The sequence below is a fragment of the Psammomys obesus genome, unplaced genomic scaffold, assembly GCF_907164565.1.
Source record: "Psammomys obesus unplaced genomic scaffold, mPsaObe1.curated_primary_1811, whole genome shotgun sequence".
Classification (NCBI taxonomy): Eukaryota; Metazoa; Chordata; class Mammalia; order Rodentia; family Muridae; genus Psammomys; species Psammomys obesus.
Genome location: NW_026587216.1, coordinates 12,647,120 through 12,658,175, shown reverse-complemented (window position 1 = coordinate 12,658,175; position 11,056 = coordinate 12,647,120). Strand labels below are relative to the sequence as shown.

Here is an 11,056-nt window from a genome sequence, read left to right as displayed (position 1 = left end):
TGTCCTTGTAAGGAAGGCATTAGGGAGCAGTCTTCCATGGCTTCTCACCAGCTTCTCCTAGACTGAGCCTCTATGTAGATAGTCAGCGTTCCAGTGTTGTGGAGAATTACCTCTCACTCAACACTCCTTTCATCATTTACACATTATCTTAGTTCTACAGTGTCCACGGTACATCTCTCCCCCTAGAGCATTCCTGTCCTGAGTGGATGAGGTGCTCATGTCATAAAAGTGTCATCTCAGCCTAGCTCCTGAGTCATGTAGTCTTCTGACTCTGTTTTTCATGGTCCCAGAGAGGCCAAAGCAGAAAAAGTCATTATTACAGCCATTTGAAATGTCTAAATTCTGTCTCATAAATATAGACTGATATTTCCCATGAATTCCTTGGCTTCCACTTACTGTAGTAACCTCCAAGAATAGTGAAGCCAATATACCACATCCTATCATAGGGCCCACTTCCCTCACATCCTCTAGGTCTCCTTTGGCACCTTTTGTTGACCTTGGACTGAACTATTTCTGCAGTATTCACACATTTCCTGTAAGCTAGGTATGTATCAAAGGGTTCCACAAGATTTTTGATGAGCCTTAGAAACATGCCATTATCACAGATAAATGACATGGCCCTCCTACTAATCCTGCTATGTCTATTTTCATCAACACACTGATATCCATCTGCTTTGAATAAAAAACATTCCCTATATTCTAGGATATTTTCATCTTGGTTCCCAGTTGTGGGTACTGTTTGGGAAGATTTAGGTGGTCTAGCCTTGGTAAAGGAAGTATGTCTCAGAAAGTGAGCCTTGGGATTAAAAGCTTTTTACTACTTCCAGCTTGTTCAATCAGCTTCATGCTTTTTTCTAAGAATGTGACCACTTAACTCTCTTCTATCTGCCATTCCTCCCCAGCATGATCGACTCATATGCCTCTGGAAGAGTAAACGGTCAAATAAACCCTTTTCTTCTATAAGTTGTTGTAGTCATAGAATTTTATCACAGAAACAGAAAATTAGCAAATACCCATGCATCCCTTCTAACTTACAGTCAGGCCTTCTGCTTCTTGTACCTGTACACAGCAAAGACCCCAATTACCAGCAGCAGTTTGTGTCCAAAGAGCACAGCTACAAGGACTTTAGCAGAATTTGAAGTCTTCAATTCTGAAATCAAAATGTAGAAGGAACCATTAGAAAGGTCACAAGGAACTCATCATCACTGGTCTTCTCTTGGCTCATCTGTGGACCTCTAAGCACGTTCAAAGCTCTTAGGATTTTGAATGTGTATTCTCTATCAGTTCAAAGGAAAAGTTCAAAACAAAAGAGATGGTAACGAGGTTTCTATTTCTCTATTGGCAACAGTTCATGTCTCCAACTTGTCCTCCTAGGAAGAAATGTGTAAGAATTTGTGGTCAGTGTCACATAGCACTTGATTTTATGAACAAAAGTTCTCACAAGGAGAAAAGTTCAAAGTGAACCTACTACAAGGCCAATTAACTGTTTACAACTTCAGTGAGTAAGAGCTTGGCATATTGCAGGCCAGAGCCAAATTAGTTTGGATCATATTTAGTCCTTGTAATAGCTATGTATTGCCTTCCTCTGTGCCTGATTAACAGTTTTGTGACGATTAGGTGAATCATTTGGAATGTGCAAGCAAAGTACATTTTCTTTGGAATGTATTAACTTAGCAGACGGAGTTTCAGCTAATGTAAATGCTGGATGTCATCAGATAATATTTGAAACCTCTAAGATGTTTCCCTGCTTTTAACACACCTATTCCATGTTCCCAACAAGGAATTTTAATTGTCTTGGTTAACGACTTTCTTTCTTCTGTTACTATAATAACTTCATAAACTTCCACAGTGGACTTTTAGCTTTCTGGAACCTGTATCCCTGGGAAATGATCACTGATATTTAGATCCAAAATGAACTGCTTTGTGTTTTCTTTGAGGAGAAATTAGTATTTTGTCAACTGTTAAATACTTGGTTTGGAGGGCTGGAGAGATGGCTCAGATGTTAAGAGCCCTGGCTGCTCTTCCAGAGGTTCTGAGTTCAATTCCTATCAACCACATATTGGCTCAAAATCATCTATAGTGAGATCTAGTGTCCTGTTCTGGCATGTAGGTTGCAGGTAGAGGATTCATATACATAGCTAATTAATTAATAATTAATGTTTGGTTTATAGAATCCTGTGTGTCAGGGATTGCCACTTTGCAGGGATAACTGTACACAGGGGGTGAGGGTCACAAGGTTTGTGGGATCAAGAGATATTCCTCTACTCCTGTTTAAGATGATCCCTGAGACAGTGTCTTGCCCAGATAGGATCATCTCTCAATAGCCCAGGAATAGCTGTAAACAGGAAACACACATAAAAGAGAAAACTTGTGAGTAAGAGAATTGACACTCTTCCTCATTTAGATAAAAGTCATCCTAAAAAAACTCTAGATTCCGGAGTATGATTGGAGCCTGGTAAATGGAAAACAGCCACATAAAACCACTTGCTGAAAAACATGCAGGTAAAGGAAGAAAAATGTATAGTTAAGAACCTATGAGATGAGATTACATGCCCTGGTGCCTCGACCATAATGTAGCCATGTCCACCACAGCACAGATATCATCTGAACTATTTCTATCATTCAGGAATAGCTAGTTTTAATTTGCAATTAATCAAACGTTAAAATTATTTTTTAAGAATAGAAACAGTCTGGGTGTATAGTTCACTGAGTGTGGTGTTTGCCGAACACATGAGAGGCCCTAGACTCACTCTCCAGCACAACCACACCAACAACACAGATAATTTGGTAGCCCATACCTATAATCCTAACACTTGGGATGTGGAAACAAGAGGATCAAAAGTGTGATTTCTTACACTGTCTACTGGTTAGTTACCAATGCCGACTTGCCACAACCTAAATTGCCTAGGAAGAGCATTTCAGTTAAGGAATTTGTTAAATTGAGTTTGCCTATTGGTGGGTCTGTGGAAGATTGTCTTAATTGCTAATTGAGATGCTATCACCACTCTGAATGTAGGTGGCATCGCTTCATTAATCGGTGGGTCCCACAGTGTGTAAAATCAGCCAGAAAATCTAGTTGAGTATCAGGCAGCAAACAGAAATTATAGGTGCAGTTTTTCTCTCTGTCTGGCTTTCTTTAGGCAAGTTGGAATTGAAAGCTAAACAAAAGCTTTAATCCCTTATGTTTCTTTTGGTTGGGTATTTTATTGCAGCAACAGAAAAGAAAGTATAGCATTGCCTAAAATTACACACAAACAAGAATAAAATTCTTTTGATGGGGCCTTAGGAATAATCTGGCACCCAACTTTATACAGCTTATTTGAGATATGAATTCTATTGCCTCTTCTCATCTCTTTAGTCTGAAAGAATTATTAATGACCATCCCATCCCCCAGCTCTCTGAGTACCTATGATGTCTTTTATTGGACCAATACTGTGATCACATGTCTTCCTTGACTAAACTAGCTGTTTCACATCTGTGCTGATAACCACAGTACTACAGAATGGCCTCCCTTTCTTCATCCACTTTAACGTGTACTTCCTTGGAATTCTAATATGAAAGAGTGGTCTTAAGAGTACTCTCAAACTGAAGAATTTGAAAACTGCCTGGAATTGGAGATCCCAGCATGACAGATCAGAGGCCCTGGTGTATAACTGTTTACCTTAAACCAGAAGACAATGATTATACACAGAAAGATTATTTTTTACATCAAGCATTGAAATTGATTGATCCCATTTCAAGGAAACCATCAAAACAAAAATAAACCAGGAGAAAACAGAATGAAAAAAATTTTATCTTTAGAATAGCAATAAAAGCCCATGCACTAAAACTTCACATCAAGAAAATAAAATCTCTAGCCTAAGTCCTAGGAAGGCAATTTAAGTCTATGCCATGCCAAATGAATAGGTGGAATACTTATTCCCTTAATGAGATGCTGCCCTTCACTTTCCCAGAATTTTGTACTCAGCTTTCCTCTACCTAGCTGCTGTTAAGTTCAGTTACAACTGAGGTCTGGCCATGAAAAAACAATTTTTATTTTTATTTTTTTCCTATAATTTTTTCAGAGGCTATGCTACAGTTTCTCTGAACTCCATTTCCCACCATTTGTGCACAATATCAGACTAATGACTGATGGAATATAAGAGAAATCACAAGTTTTCCACATCAACACCGGGACAGGAATATCATCATAGACCACAGACAAAAAAAATGACAATAAAATCTTTTGAGAATTTCTATAGCAGAAATTTCAAAACTCAGATAAAAATGTATAAAAATTCTCCAAAACATACAACATTCAACAATATGTCCAATATCAGATGATTGATGTGTTTTTATAAACATTAAAGGAAACTGAATTCATCATTTTAACACATTGGGATAGATTTCTTTGAGGTCCAAAGAATTTATCAAGAAATGATGATGAGGATTTAAAGATGAAATAAAACCTAATTTTGTGGCACACAAAAGCTTATAAAAGTGATTTTGAAAAACTCAAAATACAGTTCTTTTAAGATCCTTATTAGGAAATGTAGTTGTTCCTGACCTAAGTTGTTTTGTGTGCAGCTATGCAGAAGCAACAAATGCAGTCTTAAATGCCTTCAAGATCACAAGCTCTGCCACTGGAGTTAAGAACAGATTTTTAGGGGAACACAATCACACATAATCTTATTGTGCTATTTTTCATCAGAAATATGTTCTAAATGACCATATTTTACACAGCCAAGGAGGAGGGGTGGAGACCTCACCAGACATGATGCCAGTACATTGCTCCCTCTGATGTGCACTGACCACCACAGTATGGGATTTACTGACTGCTGGCTGTCCATCATGCTCAACATGGCATGTGAGTACCATGTCCTCCTTGTGTGCAGATATGGTCACCAAGAACCAGCTGGTCCGTGTGTAGGTTCCGTCCTTGTTTACTGTGAGTGTAGAAGCCACTTCTGTCTGAGACATGTTTCTATTCTTTATCCAGGTCAACTGAAGGTTCGAAGGATAGAAGTTCTTCACTTGACAGGTGACATTTATCAGATTCAGTATCACTGTTGGATGCTGGCTGATCTCCAGGAAGGGTGGAACTGAAAAAGCACAAGCAGAAGCTGAGGCAGAAGAAACTGAGGCACAGGGAAGAGTCTGAAGTCCTGTGGACCCACCCCAATTGCTAATGCATCATGGGACAGGAGTGTTTGTTCCAGAGTAGAGAAACCACTAAGCACAGCTCCTAACACACAAGAGCTCAGGCAGTGATGTGTGTGGATCCTAATAAAGAAATTAATAAGAAAAACTCCAGTGTAAACTGGGACAGAAATAAATGCCCGGAAATGCTGTGCATGAGCTGTGGGGCTCATAATTAGTACAGCTTTCATTTCTTCTGTTAAAAGAAATACAATTTCCTTCATGAGCTGATGATAGCCTTTTATCCCTCCTGTGTGGTACACATGAATACTTGCTGGGAACTGTGGACAAACCATTCTAACCAGATATGAGCTTGAGCTGTGGTTCAGAGACACCTACCTCGAATGATGTCAGACAAGTTGGCAGTCCCACGGAGAGGACTTCCTTGTAAGGTGACATGGGCCACCTCACAGACGATCTGAGAATGTCCTACCATTAACTGGACTGTGCTGGAGACATTGTAGAAGACGCCTTCTCCTTTGGGGTCCAAAGTAGTTTCGAAGGGAGAGAGCTCTTTTCCACTTTTGAACCACTTTAGTGTGATATTTGGAGGGGAGAATCCATGAGACTTGCATGTGAAGGTCACTGTCTGCTGAGGTGAAGCTCGGCTGCAGGTCCTGAGACCACAGGAGGAGACGGCTTTGCTGTAAATTAGCATGTAGACAAGGATGAGATTGTGATGGCCTCCACTGAGGACATAACATTGTGAAGAACCTTCCTAGATAATATCACCATCATCATGGTTTGCTTGGTGCTTGGGATCAATAGCAGAGCTTCAACCATACTAAGGACCTGCTTTTCCCCCATGTCATGCTTATGTCCTAGCCACAGACAGTAAGTGCACATCCTCCTCAGTGTGTTTTCCTGTTTTTTTTTCCAGACCTTCCTATGGTATCCCTTGTTCTGTTTCTGCCCAGTTTAATGGAGATGCCCAGGAAAAAATGAGGAAGAGCCAGGGCACTTAAAGTTCTAAGCCTTGCCAAAAAAGGCAATTACGAAAGTATTTTATACTTTATATCGTATATTCCGGCTGGCCTCCTCATGAAACCTAGACAACCTATGGTAAATATTTCTAGATTGACATCTAGTATAACTGAGAAAATAAATGCATCCCAGAAGTGGCACAAAGCAAGAACCCTTCCTGATTCCATTTTCTTTTTTTCTTTGTACCTATATGCCACTATGTCTAATCTGTGCCAAGTCCTGAATTTCAAACTGAGAGCCCACGAGTCTGTATCACCATACCTAGGCTCAAGGTGGACTTAGTCTTAAGTCAAACACTGATTACCTTCTTTGGATAAAGCCAGAGGTGGTTCATTTCCTAATTGTTAATCTCAAGGGACACAGAAGCAAGCCTCCTGAGCAGACAGAAATACTCTCTGGTCCTACATGCATGCATATGTGTGGACTGTTGAGATGAATGCGGTTTTCCCTGTAGATGTCTCCTGTTGAGGTTTTCATAATTCACCTGTTTTATAAGCAAAGTATGACAAATATTACACATTGGTACTTGTACATGTGTAATTTCTTCTCAAATGTCCATCCAACCAGGAATGTAAAAAGTGTTATGTGAAGTCAAGCTATCTAAACTCTAGCAACCCTGATGACCCTATGGGTTTGTGGGGGCCAGAGTAAGCCACCAATTATTAGGAATTTCTAGGCATTCTTTCACTGTGTAGATTCCAGTGATGAAGCTTTGGTAGGATTAAGATCAGAGTGCATGTGGGTGGAGAAGTTACACAGACTAAAGTGCAAAGTACTTGAGCTAAGACTTTTCCTAATACCCATTCATGAAAAATTGGATTAAAACATCTCACTAGAAAGATGAAAATGATGCTAGAGTCCCACTTATCAAATCCTACTTATACTATCCTTGTTACAAGTTTTAGGATCACTTATTCTTTTTCACCATTTTGGTTCAGGAAAAGGCATACAAAGACATATACAAAAGGTATATGTTGTGTCTCTGGGTTGTTGCCCCCACTAACATGACATCCCCACCTAAGGAGCAGAGGCTTCTATACCCTGACATCCTCTGCTTTCTTAGTGATCCTCTCACTATGTTTGCTAGTGGCTTATATAGCACAATGGGGACCCAGGGCCTTACTCCAGAGGGGCTAACTTTAGAGAGCACATGACTATGAGAAGGGAGAAGCTCAGAGCTGTTGATGACATACTGTGTCATAAAACATAGAGTTCTGAGTGAAGAAGAGAAATCTCTGTCCCCAGAAATAGTTTTAATGCAGACTTGTGCAATGTAGGAAATATTTGCCCTGAAATTACATTTGAACAAGGCTCTGCTTTAGTTAAACCTTAGTTTAAACCTTGGTAAATGCCTTGGTCTTCTCCCTAATAAGTGTTCCTAGTTCATTCCTTTGGCTTTAGAGAGTTGAGCACAGCAGGCTGGGCCCTTCTATTCTGAAGCATAAGGGTTTGTAATGTCTCAGCTTGGTGTCTGAACAGCTCTATCTAGGGAATGATTACATATGTACTTTTGTCTCAGAGCATGTCTTTGATATTTCAGAAGCAAATACCCAGAAGTGAACAATTAAAGAAATGTGGATCTAGGATTTACTTTTGTTTTCCAAGGAATTCCAAAAATAGCCAAGTAAAGAACAACCTACCTCATCCTAACTTGATTGACACCTAAAGCCTAGAGAGAAAGTGAAAAGCAAGGTCACATGGCCCCTTAGTAACACAGCTCAAATAGGTGAAATATTTTCTAGAAGTCAGCAGTTTTTCTAAGTTTTTTAATATGACTTTACTCCTTCAGTATAACCAGTTTACATACTGTGTAGCAGGAAGACTGTATCATGAGTCCCCTGCAGAAGGTCTTGTTCTGGGCACTTGTCAGAGAGTAGCTGTGCTGGAATGCATGTTCAGGCATTTAAATTCTTTCCTCTCTCCTGCAAACCACTGAAATTTTGATGTTCTTAATGACTCTGATATCACCAGCCAAGAATATGTGCATGGTTTCTTCTTCATGAAGAAACACCTACCAGGGACCATGGCTGTCATCATCACAAAATAGAAAACTGAGGACTCCATAAAGAGTTAGATTGTGCCCCTCCATGGCTGGGTAGTCATAGCACTCTGGAAAAGTCGGCACAAGAGCCATTTTCTACAAAAGAAGAAACTAAGGGTCAGGTTCAATGAGTTATCCAAGGTTTGAAAACCATGATATGCCACTGTTTCTTGTTTTGTTTTGTTTTTGGCATACTGCTCTCAGGTAATATAGAAAGGGCTCAGGGTTTTCTCTTAAGGAACTATGACCAACATCATGCTACAAATGAGGATTCTGAAGCCTAAAACAGACACCCTGTCTGCTCCTCCCATCTGCATCTCAGAGGCCATAATTGTGCCCTCACTTTTGTTTCCCACAAGAAACTAACTGTCTCCACACTGGAGCCCTGCACTCTACTTCTTCCCTAACAATCTGACCTGAGGAATTCTGTGCCAGATGCCTGCTCCAGATAGCTCCAGGCAGAAGAGACCTTTGTTCTAGTGTCCCCAGGCTCCTGTAGACCCTGACCTTCTCTTTTGTGTCTGCTGCTCAGAGAATATACATACTATGTAGGAAGACTAGCACATACGCTGTGTCAGTCTGTGAGGCAGTGTGCTGTAGTCAACCCTTTCCTCTTCCTCACCTGTGCACAAGTCAGGTGACCTCTATAAACCTCAGGGTCTTCTTCTCTAAAAGGAAGAGGTGACTTCTCCCATGTAACACATGAGTAGCAGAAAATTATATAACAGAGACATCACACGTAGCACGTTGCTATTTCATACCTGTTCTTACAAGTGTGTCCTTCATCAACGGTATCCTTAGGACAAATGATATGGAAAATAAGGCTATCATCACTGAAAACTTACTCATTTTATCTTACTTGAGTCACTTGCTGGTTGCCTAAATATTGCATTACCTAGAACTTCAGTGTCCTTGTTATTGATATGGATGGATTCAGGAGGAAGCCACTCTCCCTGTTTCTCTCTGTTAAGGTGTTATGAGAAGACTTGCTACATCACATCTATGTGGGAAAACAGTAACATCCTTATAATCTAATTCACTCTCAAATCCAGCAGTCCTTCTCCAGAGAACATGTGCCTTATGGCCAAAATGGTAACCATCAGAGTTGATCACTGTGGCAATGTTTGCATAGCCAAAAATTGAAATAAATGAAACATTTCATGGCCTGAGATCTGAAATATGGTATCTCTAGCTGCTGGACTATTATGCTTTATTTCCACAGTGGAAGAGTTTTCACCTAGAATATGGGGTAAGAGTATGGTTGACACTTGGGAAGATTTCTGATCACTGCTGTATATAGATTCTGAGAATGAGAAAAATCTCAAAACCTTGGAGCTGTTGGTGAATGAAAATGTTGCCTAAGTTCATGAAATTCTGAATCAGCATCTGTTATTAATCTGGCTTCTAATTGATCATGGTGTCTCTTGCTTGGACAATCAGAAGGAGGCCTAGAATGAGGCATATATTATATGTCAGATCTGACCAATAGCTGGCTATGTCATCAAGGTCAAGACACAGGCTATTCAGGGCTCACATCACCTACAGGAGTAGCTGGATAGTATGACTGTCCTTCATACTGCAAAATTCCTGAAATCAAGACCAAGTTAGAAGAATTTCGGCTTCTGTCTGGAAATTCAAAGTGAGAACCTGGCTACCTCACCAGACAACTGACAATCCTCATGGAATGACCTCTAGGAGGCAAGCTAACACTGGCCTAGACCTTTAGTGCCTGGGAGAGTTGGTCCCTGACACAAAATGTTTTCTGACAGTACTAAGGATAGCCTGGTGCCAACACCTAAACCAGAGCTAAGAGATTCCACAGAGAATGTAGACATATCCAGAATGTTCTCAGTGTGCTATAGATGTAGAACAAATGAAGAAATCACACCCTTCCTTAACCCTGTCATTTTCTGCAGTGATGTGTTTTTTCTCTTGGGAGAAAGGAGACACAAATTTTGAGTAAAGAGCTCCTGTTTGGCAGCTTTCTGCCATCTGTGTTGACATCTAGAGTAGAACATGGCACAACTAGGCCCCAGGATGTTTGGATAGAAAGAGAAGAATTCATCAGGTGAAGAAAGACCCTATGGAGGCCGTAGGCCAGGTGTGATCCCATCACTGGACCAGGCAGTCAGCTGTCGGTCACTAGGCTGGGACAGATTGGGAAAGGTAAGCTCTGTGGGGCAGGCAGACAAGGGCATGGATTTACCCCATTCATCAGAAGGGGAACCTCTAGCAAATAGCATGTCACCTTCTTTCTTCAGATTCCTTGGACCACAATTGGGGAAAGTCACTCTATGAACATGAGGGCTTACTTCCACACTTGGTTCTTACTTGTTCACAGAATCTTGAACACGGTTTTTACCTGTTGGAGAAATCAGGGATGAGGAGGACAATGCAGTACTTACCAAGCACATACAACATGGTGCCTCCCCCTGACTGAAGCTCTTTCCCAAGCTCTGATGGGTCATAATGAAACTTTACACAGTAGTAGGTGCCAGAATCAGCAAGGGTGATGTTACTGATTCAGATGGAAAAGTCCAGGTTGTTACTTTATGTAGTATCTGAAACACTTGTGACTTTATGTAACTGCTCTCCAGTAAAACTATATACAATGCGCCGACTTTGTCCTCTACCCATGTACCACTTCATGGGCCCTACAGGGAGCAGGGAGGTCACAGTGCAGTTCAGAGTGGCTGACTCTCCAGCACGGACAGAAACTGATTTCTCAGGCTGAATCACCTTCAGCTTCAGCATAGCTGCTCCTGCGGGAAACATCAGTTAGTGCTCATCCTGATGGGAACCCACAGGTTTGTGATCAAATACTGTTCTCAAAAATGCTCAGCATGCACATGA

General features: G+C 40.7%; 1 pseudogene; it reads right to left on the bottom strand.

Moving 5' to 3' along the window:
* Window positions 1-1,037: 1,037 nt before the first annotated feature.
* LOC129673677 (signal-regulatory protein beta-1-like) lies at window positions 1,038-10,978 on the bottom strand (annotated as a pseudogene).
* Between the last annotated feature and the right edge of the window lie 78 nt (window positions 10,979-11,056).